Consider the following 18,710-nt stretch of genomic DNA (forward strand, 5'->3'; position numbering starts at 1 on the left):
GTTATCAAATCAAAGCCCAGATAGTCTGAAAAGGAGAAGTTAGACTAAAGCTGACATACCCAAGCCTCCAAACTATATTTTAAGGTATAACCTTACTGTAGATAATAAAACCATACTAGGAATAAATGAGGCCCATTACTTCTTTTTTTCTCCATTGTCAATATGGAATTCTGATGATAGTCACTTTATTGCTCTGCATGAAGCTGCATATATTATTTAACTAGTATGAAAGATTTCCATCTATTCAGCTACGTGGGCAGCTTTCATGCGATAAAGTTTTATTCTGGCAGGGGAGTACTGCCAAGCTTTACTTTGGTTAAGTACATTAAAAGAAATTCTATCATCCATGTGAGTCTGCATTGTAAAATTCTGGTTTGCTCCCTGGATATTATTTTCACTAATGTTATCAATGTGAGAAACCTTTTCAGTAATCTTTAGCACATGTTTGCTATGTAAATCAAATTATAAGTAGCTGATAAAACCTTGCTAGGGCTTCTGAAACTGTGGGTGCAAAATGGATTTGAATTCAACACTAAGTCTAACTTAGAGAATGAACAGCTTTGCTGTCTTACCAAATGATAAATATACTGCTGTTAAATCTCCAGTTCCTGGCACATTGTTTTGGTGACCTTGTCACACTTACTTCAGGTGTGTTCTTCTCCCCCATAAGAATCAGTAGCATATGATTTTCCAAACTTTATTACAGTAAGGTAACACTCTGAGGCACTACCACAGTAGAAATGATAAGCAGGAAACAGCATTTCAGGAAACAAATAGCTTAGACTACTTTCTTATAAGTTTCTAGGAGGCAGAACTGTTCATCCTTTTAAAATCCTATTCTACACTCTGGAAAGAAGATGCTGATAATGGGGCAGAATGGCTCATTTTGAGCTCGGGATTGAGATTTGCCTTGACTGCAGTGGGATAGTTCTTGGTACTTTTGATCAGATGGGTTTTTTCTGAAAAACTGAGGAGTTCAAAGGCCTCTGTTCCATTCTTTCTTGTCATGATAGCTGCTTTGGAGGTTATGGTGGCACAGCTCAATACTTCTCAGGTCTGCTAGATCTACAGATAGAACAGATTTGGTACATCACAAGTCCTTTTGCATTCTTCCCCTCATTCTTTTCCAGAATTACTTGAGGTTCAGCAATCTGATGCATCTTTTCAGTATAGTCCCGTTATCACCAAGATCCTTGCATCCTTTGAGATGGAGTGTGCTTACGTCCACCAGATTTTGATTCCTCTCAGCACTGACCATGTTGCATCTGCTTTTCCATCATTTACTTTCCCACTTTTCCTCAGATCAGTCACGTAGCTTCACAGCTGCTTCTGCTCTGCATTGTCTTCAGACCTTTTCTTGACCACATCTTTTTTCTTAGTTTGTCTTCCCATTTTTGGTTCCTTCTCTTGCCATAACTGTTGTCTTCTGTTCCTGCAGCTACCCACCAGCCCTCGACTGGGCCTCTGGGCTTATCTTTGTAGGCAGCTCTAACAGTGCCTGCTGCTTCTCAGTGCTGAGCCCTCATGGATTGTGTCTCTGAACTTCTGGTAACACAGAATTCTCAGACACTCTGAAGGTCCTTGTTTTCCCACATGTGATTAAGGGTCAAACTTTACTCCTTAAATAGTTGCCAAGAAGTAAGAAGAGCAGTGATGAGTCAGAAGCTCTATAAAGCCAGATGCATAATAAAGTTTAAGTGTTCAATGAATTAGAACAATGGGAACAGTCATAAAGCCTTCAGTGCCAAAATGGTCTTTTTGTTTATAAACACCTGCACAGTGGGATTTCCCATTGCATGACTGTAGTGCTTTGGCTCTTTTTCATTAAAAGATAATAATTTTTGAAAATAACACAAACACTCAGGTTGAAGACTGAGAGAGTCCATGGGGAAATTGCATTTAGATAAAGAATCCTAGCTAGATAACACACTCTCATCTTGGTTTTCTTTTTCCTGTTTGGCATTGTCTTTTATACTTTATGGGATGAAATAAGAGAAGAAGGTAAATTTTAGAGAGTTATTGCTGTATTTCTGAAATATATGCTTATGTCTTGCTGTAGATTCTGTTTAGAGACCTGGATTATGTCAATCTGTGACACTGGACAATAAACCAAGGCTTTGCAGATTCTCTAATTTTTCTACAAATGTTGGCTGCACAGCATAACATTCACTTCTGTACATATCCCTCTGCTTTATTAAATAGAATGAGCAATGGCAAAAATGTTTCAAGAAGGAGCTGTGCTACAGATCATATTGATGGGTTAAGAACTTTGAACGGTGGTGAGATTACACTCACGGCACTCCATTTTTGGTTTCTTCCCTGTACTTTTCTAAAATAGGAATTAAAGCTGTTTTAAAGAGCATAACAGGCATGCCTAAAGGAGTTTTTAGCATTTCCAAAGAGCTCCTAATTTTACTGAGAAATTAGAAAGAAGAAAAGTAGAAAGAAAACCCTTCAAAATAGTAAAGCACATTTTAAAAGCTGAATTTCATCTCAGTAGAAACTATCACAGGCAGCTATAATCAAAAAGAGCTTGACTAACACAGCAATAATCAATGTGAAAGAAAACACATTCAAAGAAAGAAGACACCCAAAGAGAAATAAACTTAAGATCAAAAATATCATTAGTCTTCTCACTTCTTGAAATAGTCTCACAAGCAATACTTTCTTCCAGAATTACTGGGAAAATGTGATGGAACATGGTCTTATTAACCTTAATTTAGACTTTTTGATGTCAAAATCTGATAATGCTGTGTCACAAGCATCTATTACAAGCTTATTTCCTTCAGTTCATGACTCCTGTGCATCAAATTTTATGCAAATCTATTTATTATCAATATCAGGAAGAGACAAAACATTCAAAGGCAACATACTGTTGTGACTCTGCCTTCCCAAACTTCAGGTGTGCACTTAGTAAATCTCCTTGAGAACCACACATAGGATTTTTCTAGGATCTAAATGAAGAATTTTGTAAGGGGGACTGCAGACAGTGAAGAAGCAAGAAGTAAAAATACATACAAGTATGCTGAAATTCCTTGGATCACCCTCTGAATTTTGCCTAATTTACTTCTGATACAGGTTTTCTGTTCAGTGTCTTATGGTTCTCTTTTACTGGTATGTTTTTATATGTAATACTGGCAAGCAGCTATAGACAGAAATCAATAACCATGTGAATGCTCAGGAAGCAGCTAAAGGCTGGAGCAGTTACAGAGATGGGGAAATGTCCTTTACAAGTACAAGGGAGGCAAGATGAGATAGAGGAAAGTAAGCATCTTTCATTTGACCAAAAAAATACAAACAAACCTGAAGAAAAACTTTTCTTTCTAGGCTGAAAACAGACACAACAGCACCAAGTGCAGATTAGGAACAATGTATGTTGTTTTAAATTAATTGTACTGTTCATTAAGGTGATTTAAAAGACAAAAATCACTGGCACCTTTGTTGCAAAATGATGGTATGACAGTGATTATTCTTCCTAGAAGGGACATAAAGACAAGTATTTGTCACTTACAGAACAAGATCTGGATAGGGAGAAATTTTTGCAGCCTTGGAAAGCGTAACATGCTCCTTATGGAGGCATACTCATTCCCAGTTATTTTGGTCTTAGACCTATTTCTTACATCTTCCTAGAGGATCAGAACTAAGCCAGAACTGGAGCTCTGTGATGGCAGTGTGGTAGGATGTTGCTGTTCTCTATCAACGTGAATTCATTCCAATGTGTAGAGAGAGTTCATTTTTGCACACACTTTTTCTTTGAAGAAAATTTATTGAATAATAAGCACATTATATTTGGGAACACTGATATAAAGTGAATGAGATCACTGAGTCCTTCCCATCCCCATACTCCATGAAGTACCTACATGATCATTTTATGTAACTTAAAACACCTTAAATTCACATAGAATCTCATTCTGAAGCTCTACTCAGTACAGCTTAAGCCACATTAAATTGGTCACAAACTGCCTTACCTCTTTCAGTGCTAATTCCATGAAGGGATTTCAAATTTTTCATTGATTCTTTTCATAGTTTTCCTTGTTCTCCCATGGAGAAGGTCTTATTATTGTATTTGTGAACAGTTGTGTGAATATATAATTTTTTTAATTATACCTAGATTTAAAAGACTGTTAAATCAAATTAAAACACACACAGTCATGGAGAGCACTCAATATTTTTCACACTGCCTGCAAGCTAACTGCACCTATGAAGCATGTCTTCTTGACAGACCCAAGTATCTGCTGAAGCTTCCAGCAGGCCCTCCAGGTTTTGCCCTGGTGTAAACTGGCTTGCAATTAGTGTAAGGAGGTAGAAGCATATGCAGAGATCTGTTCTAAATTTGTTTGACCTTGACCCTCAAATTAGTCATGACTAATAGAAAAATATAATCTTTACCACAGAGCGTATATTGCAAGCAAACAGTTTTGCAGAGCACACGTTTTTGGAAACCTTGTCTCACATCATCTTGGATTAGCACAGGTTTTTGGCTCTGTGGAAGGGCACTCAGCAAAAGCCCATCACTTTCTGTCCAAGGTTTTGCAGGAGAGGCATCTTCATATTGAAGCTATATTCACATATATTACCATTTGCTGAAGTTTAGTGGTTGCATTTAAATTTCCCTGGCACTGTAACTCCTCAGCTTTCCTGAAAGGTGAGATGGAGGAAAGAGAATTTCACCCTGTAGCATAAGCATGGTTTGGTGAGATGGGGTATGTCTACATTAACTTTTTAGCTCAAATTAGGAGGGCACCTTTCAGTGCAACTCTCCCAACTCTCCCTACACACTGAGCTTTGGTTTGTAGTGCAGAGCTGTCTCAGAACATGTGAGATGCTTTCCTTTGGGAGGCAACAAAGCTGTAAGATTTTCTCCAGAGGTTTTCATAGTATGTTCCAGCTGAAAACAAGTATTCAGCCAGTGGAATCAGACCAGGGCTGCTCTGAAGTGAAAAGCTGCAAATTGGGAAAATTGCAGATGTGAGATCTCCAGTTACAAGTGTTTTGCTCCACCGAGCTGCTTTTGCTGGTGCATCCAACTGGCTAAGGTAGGGTCAGCCCCTGTGACCTCAGGTGTGCAGCATGTTCATGTGGGCAGAGATTCCCCCAGTTTCCAGCTGAGTACTAGAAAATAATTTGCTCCCACATATGTTGGGATAAGGGACATACAGACATATATAGGCATGTATTGACATTAAAAGACGCCTATAGGCTAAGGAAGAGCAAGGAGGATTTACAGTATGGATTGTTTGAGGTACACTTCCAAAAAACAAATATGTGCTGTAGGGAACTACCTGTCCTGGTTTGACATAAATGAATCATTCCAAGCGCTGGGGGTGTCTGCAGACACCTAATCCTAGAGAGTCAGTTCAGTAAAATTAAGACCTAGTTATTAAGTATAATCACCAATGTTTATAGAACAGATTGCTGCTTTTGGGTGCCACTGATGTAGATATCTGATATACCACCAGTGACGTACCAAGTGAGAACTTGATTTTTCAAGGTTCATTATGTAATTAGTTCACATTTTTTGCTGGGTGTTTTTTACTGTAATGTCTTCATATCATCTGCAAAATCTTTAACATAATTTTCACAGCTAGATTATTGGTGCAGAAATTCTGCCATGCTAATTAAATGTGAGAAATGTACTCATTGCATTTGTGAATATGCATATCATTTCATATGAGTTTGCTTGCAAATGTATTAAAGGAAGTTCTGTAAGTAATCACATTTTGGAAAACTTACAGTTGTTTTTACTATGTTCTTGTGTTTCTTTTTCTGTAAATGTGTGGATGCATTGCACATGTGCAGAATAAATTATTTATTCATATGAGGGTGAATTCTGCTACTCCCTCAAGCCTCTAGATAGAAGGTAGTTCACCAAAATCAAGATGAATCACTCATGGACTTCATGTCCTGGTTCCTCTTTGGTCAGTGCCCATTTCTTTCTGTGCTTTATATGGAGAGGGGAAAGGGTGTGGCAGAACAGAAGGGTAGCCTGTTATGAAGTGGACTCTGAGAAATCCCCTTGGTCTTGACCTCCAAGTTGAATGTAATCATGTAGCTTATTTACTCTGAGTTAATGGAGTCTGTGTTTAACATTTATTGTATTTGATTAATGAAGGTTTTGCTGTTCCTTTGCTGAAGGAAAGGACAGATGTGTTTGTGGTCCACTGCTTCCAGTTAAACAAACACAAAATCAAGTTTCAAATCTTACTCAAGGGCAAACTTCATCAAGGGAACAATATATAGCTTTCAGTCTGAAATCAGCAGTCAGAAGCAGAAAGTACTATGTGGGTTTTTTTAACCATAGGTGAGAGAGTAGCTGTCCTTGAGGATCTAGCTTTCCATACCACTGAACAGTGCCCAGTATTCTGAGCCAGTGGAAGAAACAACAGCCCTGGAAACCTGAGGTTGGTTCAGCCTTTGTATTCTTCATGTCCCTCAGTTCCAGATGCCCAGTGCCCACAGCAGACAATCTCTAATCTTTATGAAAACTATCATGTCATGTTTAGTTTGATGTACAGTACTAACTCTCAGAAACCACATGTAATTTACTGTCATTTAAAGCAAATCAAGTCCTGTATACCAAATATGCAAAAGTTTTAGTCCACTCCTCCCTTAATCTACTTTATTTACTCTATTGAATTAGAGGAGAGAGCTCAGTCATTGTCTGTACATCTATCCATTTGCCATAAGCACAGCAGGGGTCTTTTGACACTCAGGGTAGTTTGCCCATTCAGAGCAAAATCAGAGGAAGAATAGAATGGCTGCTTACTGTAAGATTGACTTAAAAGTAAGAAACTTGGTTTGAATCAATAAGATGTGGGTTTGTTTATGGAAGAACAGCAGGATGATGGAGTATTTTAGTAAACATGAAGCACATCTCAGAAGCAAAATTGCTTTGTTATCAGATATGTAGAAGCTGAGTACTGTAATGTAGAAGCTTAGTATAGTCATAAAATAAATAAAAATGTGTTGTGATTTGTGTTGCTTGTAGGCAGATGTCCCCATTGGCCACACTTGAAAATCTTAGATCAGTGCTCTCTCATATTTGCAGCTCATCTAGTAAGTACAGACACTGTCACTAAAGCAGCATCTTCAACATATTTGTTTAATTTGCTAGCTCTAAGGCAAGCTGCTTAATCTGAGTAACTTCTGACTTGCTTTACAAGAATGTAGGCAGTATCCATGATGGTGACACTGCTGTGACTCTTCAGCTGATGGTGCACATAGCAGAACGTTTTGACATACATGTTTTTCAGGAAAGAGACTCTCAGTAAGATGTGCTGTGCTATAAAATGTTTGTATTACTGCTGCTGGAAAGATTTAACTGGAAATGACAATTGCATTTTTCAGCTATTACTAACAAAAACTGGAAAAATATCAGAAGAGTGACTCCATGCAGGCTTGTGCTGGGTGGTGTGACCTACTCTCTTGCAGAAGTAGCCTACTACTTTGTTTGCATAGTCAAGGCCCTGAAATGGTGTTCATTTCTCATCTGTGTCTGGAGAAGGGGCAGCTTATCCAGGTCCAGTATTTCCAGGTCAAGAGATTGACCTGGAAGATCCAGGGCAATGAAGTTCCATGTATCAGTAGCAGTTTTTCTCACAGATTTTGACTGATAACGGTTCCTTCTTGGTCTTATCTCAGCAGAGTATTATGAATGCAGTCGTGTGAGGCTTACGGGGCCTGGAGCTTCCTCCACTGAGACAAAACTATCACTTGGCTTCCTGTTGCTGAAACGAAAAACAAGCTTACAGTGCTTTATCCTGTGATACAAAGGCATTTGTCCTCCTGAAAAGAAAAATATATAAAAGATTTTCCTAGAAAAAATACATGACCTACATTCTATATGTGGCCAAGGGCTTTCACATCACTTTAAGGCAAATGTGCTTAAACAATTTTAAATCCATTTCAGTACAGTGGGGAACATGTGATAGACACATAACCTTAGTGTCTCTACAGATCATTCTGGGTATACATGAGTGCCAGTTCAGGTTTGCACTAAACTTTTCAAATCACTTCAACAGCTGCTAAAGCATGGTAATGAATTTATTTTGGAAAAGGATCATATTTTCACTTTATGTGTGTGTACAAGAATCTTTGTCATAGGGGAATCAGGTAGAGAATTTTCTGATGACATCTTTATTCCAGAAAAGTAGCTGACTGTAACTAACATATCTAAGAAATAGCCTTGGTGTATTACTGCATTACATATCAAAAGTCATTCACCAGCAGAAGAATCAGCAAAAAATGAGAAACATTATATGCCGCTTTATTTTCATCACGAATTTGCCAAGTCAAAATCTTTACAGGAAATCCATGAAAAGCATAAATCACCATGTGTAATAGACCTAATACATGACATTCCTGCTTTAGGCTACTTCCCTAGTGATAGTTTCATTGGATTTATTGAATTGTGATGGCTTCTTAATTCTGTTCTGCTTTTTCTAATTTCTAATGATGAATCCCAACAGAAACTGAGGTGCAGAGAGACAGATAGCATATGATGTAATATGCTAATGAATCTGGTAAACTGCTTTCTGTGCTAAATATGGTTAGACCTGGACAGAAGTGATTAGCAAACATTCTTTTTTAGGGATTCCTGCCAATTTTCAATATGCATGACAGCTGAGAACTGCCTGTTCTTGAACACGAATGCTACCGCAGTTATTGTTTCCTGTTTCTGGCAGGAATATCATGTCTGTTCGGAATCTGTGGGCCATAATCTTATTTTACCACAATGCCAAATTCCAAAGCTTTGTAACAGGACTCCCAACTGCTTTTAGTGCTTAGAGCACTGCTATACATCCAAAGCTGGCCTCCACCCAGCAGCTCTTATCATGGCCTGTGGAATACCAGAGTGGCCTGCACAGAAAGATGGGTTTGTTTGAATCTCTAAGCACCCACTGCATTACCACAGCAGTACATGCCGCAGACATCATGTGCTTCTTGCTAGAACTGTGGTATAACTTGAGTGTACCTGTGAAGGTGTTCTTCTCTTTAAACAGTAAGCCCAGATACAGTGTTGAAACAAAGCCATTTACATTTTTCCAGGTCTATATAGCCTGTCTTAGGAAAAGAGGACCAGAATCAAGTTCATTTCCCTGTTGTGTTAGGACAGTTTTTTGTCTCTTCCTTGAGCATCACTCTTGTCCCTAATGTGCCTAATACACTGTGCTTCTGCTTGCATTCAGGGGGATGCCCTACTGTAGTAGAATTCTTTAAAGGTTTCTTGAGAATCTTTCTGATACATCCATGCTTCACATACATTTGGCATCTATCTCAACCTCACCAGAAAGAGGGACGAAAATAACTGTGCCAGCTGCATAGAACATGTTGAATCTGGAACTGTGATATAGCACAGGTATTTCTTCAGATAACATGAACACAGGAAAATCCAGTGCAGGACAACCTTCACGTTTACATTTTCAATAAGTGTATTGGAGATGTCTGGTGTTCCAGAGGCTGGTATTCAAATCAGGTCCCGTGATGCAAAAATCCTAAAAGAAGCTGCTAAAGTAAATTTTTATTATGGTTAGCATTTCTCCTGGGAGGAGCTTGACTTTGAACTTAAAAGCATCCCACATTGAAGCAGAGGTAATTATCAGCCTTCCACTTCAGCATGTACCACAGAACGCACTGCACAAACCAATGAAATGGTCACTGCATGGCTCCAGACCCAGAGAATGTTTACAAAGCATCTGACAGATGTGTGGGCAGGCTGAAAAGAGGTCAGGTGTCATGAAACTGTTTTGATAGCTCTGTGGTCTGGAGAAGCTCATCAATTAATCTGTTTCTTAGTCCTAGTCATACTTCTTTAACCAAATTATGAGAATATTCTGGGGTTTGACCTGCTTTTCAGCTTCATGGGGACAAAATATCCTAACAGGTGTGACCAGCATGACCTTAGTGCTTGGGCAATTAGAGTAAGTAAACTATAAAATATTCATAGCACATGATACTGTTGTGATTTTCTGGCAGATTGATTGCTTCAGTCAGGCTTAGGGGACTGGCTGCCAAGGATTTACACTGGCTAGTGAAAAGCACTCATGATAATAGGTCCTCCTGGTAAAAATGACTAAACCTGGAGGTCAAAGCACATAGAACAACAAGTGAAATAAATATTGTTCTGTTGTGACTCTGTTCTGATCTAGGCGGGACCAGCAAGTTTGGCTTGCTAAAATACCTGGGAAATGGTTGGTTGCTTTTCCCAGTGCAACACTCCATTAGGAGTAGGGACAAAGCTCTTCTTTTAAAATGAATTCTTGGTAAGGAACTACTGGCAGAAAGGTTATAAGGTTATGCTAAAAGGTTCTTGATAGAACTTGTCCTTACTAAAGAAATTAGTTTAAATTGCATACACTCAAGCTAATGCCCCTCAAGTTAATGTGGCTTGAATGAGGAAAGCCACCCTGTAAATTAACACCATAGCAATGTAGAGTAGCTGAGCTGATCAGCTCAGGAAATCAGTTTCCTGAGCTGATTTCCACTGTTGGGTAAGATAACTCCTGTTGAAAGCATAACTATTCTTGAATGAGAGTTACCGGTTTGTTGGTGGGTGTTTTTTTCATGAATGGGACCTGAGTTATCAACAGTACAAATATTAACTGAAGCTAACTCTGCAGTGAAAAAAAGTCATGTCTCCATGCACTCCCCAGCCCTCTTCACAGGCTGGCAGAGGAATTGTCTCTGTCTGTGGCCAAAGGCAGATCTTGGTAAGGATGTTCCCACTGAAATTTGCATGTTTCTCCTTTTTGCTGAGGGTATTTACCCTTAGAAATTTAGCAAACAGGATTCCATCCTCTCACTGAAATTCGCAGGAGTTTTGCTCAAGTACAAGTGAGAAGACGCAGCTTCACCTTTGCATATAGGCTTAAGATTATATTAGATGTAAGGGAAAGATATGTTTAAATAACAGAATGGCTGTCACAGAAGTGACAAAAGACAGACAGGTGTATGACACAAAGGAGGAACCAGCAAGTGAAACATTAGCTAGTGCTGTAAAAATACAAAACAAAGGCACTGCTGAGGCACTGAAGGACAGTGTTACTTTCCATTTCTTTCTCTCAGTGGCTGCTGAGGAGTCATAGTTAAGATTTAAATTCTCTTTAAAAATCATTTATGGAATTATAAAAATTGAAAATATTTGCCTATAAAGATGAAATACCTTTTTTGGATGCAGCTATATCTCTAGAGTAAATACTAAGTTAGGCAGTTGTTTAAAATGTGTACAATTTTCCTCAATAGCTGCACAACTCTGACAGTTTAAAACTAGTTTACAAGCAGATTAGGGGCACTGCTTTATAAATTAGGTTTAAAATAAACTGTAAAAAGGACAGAAGGAATCTCCCTTGTTGAATTTCCATGTTCAACTTAATACAACACAGGCCAAATTTCCACATCAGCTCAGATCAGAGAGGATCATAAGCTTCTTTTTGTAATGACCAGATAGCCAGACTACCTCATGTGCAAGGTCAGAAGTAATTTCCTTCTTTCTGAAATACTGATCATCTGTGTATGTGCTTGGGACAACACGGGGACCACAGCTTGCTTTAGTCCAGCTAGTGATTCAGCCTTTCATTTCCTTGTTCTCTCTTTTCTCTTGTATTGCCTTCAGAAATTAAGTAGCCACAGTTGTATTTTATATCCTTTAAAAGACCTGAGTCAGGCCTGTGTGAGGGTAAAAAATCTAGGAGAAAGAAAATACAGACAAAGCTTATCACTAAGATCTGGTGGTTTTTCCTACTGTTTTTCCTGCTGTTGCTACTTAAGTTGAGCACAAGGACTTTTTTTTTTTTGGGGGGGGGGGGGGGGGGGCAGAATTTATTTTCTTTTTGTATCAAAATATTTTTTTCTTGGAAAACTCTAACATTATATTGATACAAAACTCCCAAACACCAACACAGTGTGTTCCCACCCCATTATGGTCCAGTGCTAGTCATTTCAGCAATTTCATACTGATATATTCTGCTCCACTGACTCAACTGCTTAAATAGGTACAACCATCAATTATGTGTATAAATACCTTACATGCTGATCATATATCATAAATATTCAGAGCTGAGTCTTGGTCAGCTACGCAAGCGCAGATCAGACACAGCACCAGTAAGCACAAGAGAAATAGTTCCTCTTGCACCTTGCTTTGCTGGAAAGTAGTATTTGAGCCTGTGAAGTGTTGCTGGATCTTTGGGTGACATCATATTTATATATCACTTACAGTGTGTGAGGTTACCTCTCTACTCGGCATTACCTTTGATGTCCTTACTCACAAGAATGAAAACTGGAAAAATTACGATTTCCCTCCAATTCTGTCTTACTGTTTATAGCTGTGGGGCCTGCACACTGGCAAAAACTTTATTGTTGGCCACTTTGTGATTTAATTCCTCTAGTTAATGCTCAGTTAGGTATTGGAGTGGTTCTATCAGTATTAGAACCTTGTTTTGGAGGATAAAATAACTGTTTTGGTTGATGAGTTATAGGAAAACATCTGCTACCTTTTGGCAGTGATATGGTGTACCGGGTTTTTATGGCCACGTTTTGGTAGTGCGGGACTACAGGCATGGCTTTTGTGAGAAGCTGCCAGAAGCTTCCTCCATGTCTGGCAGAGCCAATCCCTGGTAGCCCCATGTTGTAACTGCTGGACTCTGCCTAGCAGGCTGCTGCTCCCTGAGAGCTCAGCAAGGCTTTCCTAGGGCCATGTGATCAGTCACATCCCAGAGCCCATTTGGGACAGCCCTGCCATCTGGCTCCGGCAGCCAGCAGCGTTACAACGCAGTGGTGGTAAAGAAGGGTTTGAGATGGCTTTAATCTCATGAGGGTTTGAGATGGCTTTAATCACATCTCATCCCCATGATGTTCAGAGGTAAAGAGACCGCGCGCTCTGAGTGTGGGGTGGTTTTGTCAGGGGCCCAAGGGCGGTCCCTGGGCAGGGTTGGGGTACAGGAGCAAATAGGGAGAAACCGAGGGAGTGGCCAAGGCCAGGGAGGGAACGAGAGGAACATTCAGAATCGCGGGTTTAACAGGCCACCACAGCCCCAGATCTGGACATGCTGCTGGTCAAGGCTGGGCCAATTAGAAATGGTGGTAACACCTCTGTGATGACAGATTTAAGCTGGGAAAAAAAATTACTGTGCAGAAGTAATGGTAGCCAGAGAAGAGCGGGGTGAGAACATGTGAGAGGAACAACCCTGCAGACACCGAGGAGGGGGAGGAGGTGCTTCAGGAGCCAGAACCAAGAGTCCCCTGAAATCCATGGTGCAGACCATGGTGAAGCAGCTCTACCCCTGCAGCCCACAGGGAGATCCAAGGGATGCAGAGACCCACCTGCAGCCCATGGAGGAGCCCCACACCAGAGCAGGTGCATGCCTGAGAGGAGGCTGTGACCCCATGGGAGGCCCCTGCTGGAGCAGGATCCTGGCAGGGACTTGCAGACCCGTGAACAGAGGAGCCCAAGCTGCAGCAGGTTCTCTGGTAGGACGTGTGACTCTGTGGGTCCCACCCTGGAGCAGGCTGTACCTGAAGGACTGCACCCCATGAAAAAGTGACCAGCGTTGGAGCAGTTTGTGAGCTGTTGCCTGTGGGATGGACTCACTTTGGAAAAGTTCATGGAGAACTGTCTCCTGTGGGAGGGACCCAACACTGGAGCAGGGGAAGAACTCCTGTCCCTGAGCAGCAGGAGAAACAATGTGTGATGAACTGGCCCTAACTCCCATTCCCTCTCTTCCTGCACCACTGCAGGGGAGGAGGTAGAGCTGGGAGGGAGGAGTGGTGGAAGGTGTTTTTAAGATTTATTTTACTTCTTACTATCCTACTCTGATTCTGTTAAAAATAAATTCAGTTACTATCCCAAATTCAAGCCTGTTTTGCCCATGACACTATTTGGTGAGTGATCTTTCCCTGTCCTTATTCAACTCATGAAACCGTCGTTATATTTTTTCTCCACTGTCCACTAGTAAAGGGGAGTAATAGAGCAGCTTTTGGTGGGTGTCTGGCATCCAGCCAGGGTTAATCCACTTCATAAAGTAACCAATTTCACAGATTTCTCTCCCCATTGCAGAGAAAATAATGTTCAAATTGCAGCTGAACACCCAGTTCGGATCATATGACAACCTCAATACATTTTGAAGTTCTTCATGCACAGCTGACAAACCACCATTGATAACTGTGCACTAAAACACACAGAATGGATACACTGTGTATCAATAAACTGGTACCATAACCACTGCCCACAAGCGCATTTTTACATCTCTCACCTTGAATATGTTGATGCTGAGGGACCATAAACATAGGTGGAACAATCCTGGAAATGGAAGATCTCATTTCCCTTATTCTTAGTATCCTTTGGCAGCAGTTCTTGCTCCTCTGGAAGGCTCCATTTTCTCCCTATTTTTTAAGGAATCAAATTGGGTGGTTTGTTGGTTTTGGGGCCTTTTCTTATTTCTGTACTTCAGGATACATAAAACTAGATGACCACAATCTGTTAATCATAGACAAAAAGCCTCCTTACACTGTTGTCCCTTTAAGATCTTCCCCTTCTCTTGAATTGCTGTCCAGGAAGGAAAACAATTCCTGTAAGGTGGAACAGTATAAATTGAGAGCATGCAACTCTAGGATAAATTATTTCCCAGTACCGTTTTCTTCAAATTTTCAGACGTATTTGCCAGTTGAAACACAGGACAGATTTCTGTGCCAGGTCTTTCAGACAGGTGTTTTTCCTCTCTTTGTGAGACAAATTCTTATCACATTTCACCTATCCTCTAAGAGTTCCTACTGGCTGGTGGGAGAATCTCATTATCATTTCAAAGTGCTTTAACTTCTTGATCTTCTGTGGGTGACTGTGGTAAGCTGGTAGCACGGCAAAGTGGCAAAAGGTTTGGTTGCTTTATATATATTCTTGCAGAGTTACAGGTTGTGTTTCTTTTTAGGGGCAGAAGCTCTTTGTTCTTTTTAGCATTTTATGGAAGTTTAACAAGCCAGTAGGATAAAAATCAATTAAGCTGTAAATTTTTTATTTTACAAAACTGATTACAAGCGACTAGTACAATCAACAAATCAAATTTGTAGCTGGACTTGCACTGATTGTGCTTAGTTGATTAAATTGATTTGTTAATTAATTAGTATCTGTGTGAAATTAAATCAACAGCATCCAGTTGTAGATGGAAGGAAGATTCAAATTATGAAGTTATGCAGCAAAGCTAGAGAACTGCAAGGAATTTAACAACTCTCAAGCTCTTCAAGACAGTTCTGACAATCAGATTTGCTTCATTAATTGCTTTTTTCTTTTCTTTTTTCCCTTTTTTCTGTTCTGCTTTAGAGAAGGTGGGACTCACATTGTCAAAATGAATGTTTACAGTGTAAATGTTGACGTAGCCAATCTTCTCAGTTAGCATCTTTTTAGTTCATAGAAAGTAATAACCACTTGTAGGACGTACATGAGTCCATTCTAAATTATGTTGAAAATTGGTCACCTAAATCATATCATCCAATTTTTATTTCTCTTCCTTGACTCTAAAGAAAGTGCAGGGTATTAGCTTGACTGTAGACATCTTCATTGCAGATCTAAAATATTAGGTTGAAATTATCAAGATGGCTCAATTTCTTTTTTCCAGAAGATTAGTTTCACACAAACACACTCTTGCTGTCTCCAATGAAGCATTCTTATTGAAGGTAACATTTACTAAAATGTAGATACTGCAATGTTAGCACTTCTTATGCTCACAGATGTGTATTCACACTTTGTGAAGTGTTACAGCAAAATCAGTAATCAGGAGGCAGAAAACCACAGTGCTATAAAACAGAAGAAAAGGAAATAGTATTTAGAGAAAAAAGAAGAAGCTCCTCTGCTTGCAAGGAACTGAGCTCTTCAGAAGTGGTGACGCAGATGAGGGAGGCTCCAAGTAAGCCTCTGGTTTGCAAAGCAAGCTTGCACTTTTCTTATTGCATAGACCTTACTGCATAAAACTGCCAAGCTACTGATCATTTTTGGCCATAGAGGTCTAGAAGAAATGCACTATCTCTGGAGCATAGCTGGACACGTATTTCCTTCTCAAAGAGGAGCTAAGAATAAATCATATTATCTGGTAAAGTGGCCTAGTTTGGAGTAAGAGCTAAGAATATAACTTCTAGTTAGGTAATTCCTTCAACTTTATTTTCTCTGTAAATTACATGTCATATACTGGGTTTGGGGTTTTTATATGATATATATACATTCCAACAATCATCATAATCAAAGAAGTAAGAAAGGATAGTCTTAGCAGTAGGAATTTGCAAGTAATACTACATCCCTCTTTGGGGAAGGCAGTGGTGTTGTCACTGAGTTCAGTTTCTTTGCTCTCTGGTTTTGGTATATCCAGTTACTTTTCCATCCTTTTGGTCATTTACAGTTACCTTTTTCTTTTATCCTTGTTTTGTAAATGGGAGACTTGATAGATTCCTGATAACTTACCAAGCAGCAGAGATACCCCTTGATGAGTGCAGTCCCTCCAGTGCTTGCACCATGGGAGAAGATCCCATGGGAACTCACACTTCCTTAGTGGGTCAGCCCAGTGCCTCAGGCACAGAGACCACATTGTCCTGGTGTCTTTGCTCAAGGAGCTGTTTAAGACATTTCTCCTTGTGCTGAGACCTCCTGTCTGTGTCAGGGTTTTTCTAGGGCCACCCAGCAAGAACACAAGGAGCAGAGGAGGAGGCCTCTGGTTGATAATTTCCCCAGGAGAAGGAGCCCTGGTATGCAGCAGTGATTCTAGCAGAAAAAGAAATTATTCCATGATTTCTTTTATGTGACTTGGAGTATTGACTGTCAGCTCTACTGGTAGAAGGCTGCTTTGCCAGTTCAGCTGTGCCTCCACGAGGGAAGGCTTACGAGCTGTATCAGTATTTTGTCAAATCTTAAATTATTGGAATAAATGTATGTAAATATTCAGATACATTCAAGAGCTCAAGAGTAAATATTCATCATTCCTAAGATTAAGGAATCTAATCATGTTTTATAAGAGATAGACTCTTGAACTCTAGCTGTTTCTTATCTGGTACAATAATTTTGTAAATGATTCTGAGTAGGAGGTTCTTATTCATTTTGCTAATTTACTCTCTCTGATACAACCATCCTTTGAGAAGGATGCTTACATTTTCTTGACTGTCATTCAGCTGGTCAGCAGATAACCTTCTTATCCTAGCATTCTCTAAAATTTTCCAAATAGAACTTACCCTTATCTAAATTGGATGCTCCAAGTGCTGCTCTGACATCTTCATGCAGCTGAGAGCTAGTGGCAATACCTTTTTGCTGAAGCCTTTTTTTCTCAGGAAAAATAAGTAATCTGGAGAAAAAAAAAAAAAAGAGAAAAATAACAGTGCATCTGAATCCCTCAGAACTCAAGTACAATTTAATTCACATAGACAAGCTCCATTAAAGGAATATTAATATTGTAACCTAAGAAAGTGAAAGGGTTAGCGTTAGGGCTAGGAAGGGAAACATAGGAAAAGTTTAAATAGCAAACAAGTATTCACAACAGGTAACGTAGTTTTTCCATCATTCCTGGCCATTGGAGATCTATACATTGGTAGTTTTAGGTCTAATGATAAATGACAAGATTTACAGTTTAGATGGGAATGCTTCAGTTTTAATTTGTTTTACAAGTTTCACCTTAAACATAAGACAATTGGGATCAGAATTGACTTCCAACAAAGAAACTTGATCTGTCTACTCCACTAGGATTACAATGCTGCTCTGAGCTTGTAGAATATTCCTGTGCCATGTTCCCTCTCCTCTTGTGAAGCAGAGATCCCATTATACCTCTGTTGAATCATGTAATGAGGAGCTAAAAAAACTCCTACTGTGACTTAAAGACCCAAATAGAGTAAGGTTTCTGAGAAGGAGATAAGATCTTCTTTTAAATTAAAGAAAAACATCCCATCATGTTTCTTATTTTTAAAATTAACTTCTATGCCAAAAAAGTAGGAAAAACAAACACTAATATATTGAAAGCTAATATATGTGCATATTTATACTCTGCTCAATTTCATTAAAAAAAAAAGGACTGCAGCTGTCTAGCCTGTACGCTCTTCCTTTATGATCTTTTCTACTTTTTATTCCTGTGTAGGAATGAATGGAAACCTTAAAGAGAAAATTTCCCAACGAAATAATTTTTACTCTCTACCAGTGTATTTTCCATCTGCCACAATATCATTCTATTCCCTTCAGTTACAGCTCTTACGCCACAGTATCTCCAAGTGGGTTTTTTTTATACTATTGAAGTTTTAGAAAAATTGAAGCAGGTCTTTGTAGTATCCAAGAATTCCTTCAAAGAAAAAAAAAATCAACAAATTGATGTGCTGTTTTTCTGCCTTTCTAATAGCAAAACAAAATATTTGAGGTTATTTCAGGTTGGTTAGGAAGATTGCAAATTGTATCCCCAGAATGATAGCTTTAACAGAGGATGGCTATAATGTACTCCTCTGTGTTTATAAGCCAGCCTGCAGAGCAGGCTGTCAATTGAGAAATTTCTACCTGTTGTTCCATTAACAAGCAAGGAAATAACAGATCATTGCAAGAAGAGGAAATATTCAGAAAAGGTTATAGGTAAGACTTCCAATTAACTCGGCTAACACAGGTATTATTGAAATCTGGAAGCTTTGACAGTTTTCCCCATCAGATTTATATGCAGTATATCAATATCCAGCTTCTTAACAGCGTATTTTCAGATACATTTTTTGCTAGG

The 18,710-nt window shown here is 39.3% G+C and overlaps 1 protein-coding gene and 1 long non-coding RNA gene across 17 annotated transcripts in view; one reads left to right on the forward strand and one right to left on the reverse strand.

Moving 5' to 3' along the window:
* The window catches only part of LOC125318595 (poly(rC)-binding protein 3-like), a 509,055-nt gene that overhangs the window by 287,374 nt on the left and 202,971 nt on the right, over nucleotides 1–18,710 (forward strand). The gene's annotated exons all lie outside the window — the stretch shown is intronic.
* On the reverse strand, nucleotides 8,118–17,275 carry LOC125318599. Its single transcript, XR_007200440.1, has 3 exons — nucleotides 17,200–17,275; nucleotides 14,247–15,780; nucleotides 8,118–9,507 (listed from the first exon to the last, which is right to left on the reverse strand). It is a non-coding gene; the product is annotated as an uncharacterized LOC125318599 (long non-coding RNA).

The sequence above is a fragment of the Corvus hawaiiensis genome, chromosome 30 (genome assembly GCF_020740725.1).
Source record: "Corvus hawaiiensis isolate bCorHaw1 chromosome 30, bCorHaw1.pri.cur, whole genome shotgun sequence".
Taxonomy (NCBI): domain Eukaryota; kingdom Metazoa; phylum Chordata; class Aves; order Passeriformes; family Corvidae; genus Corvus; species Corvus hawaiiensis.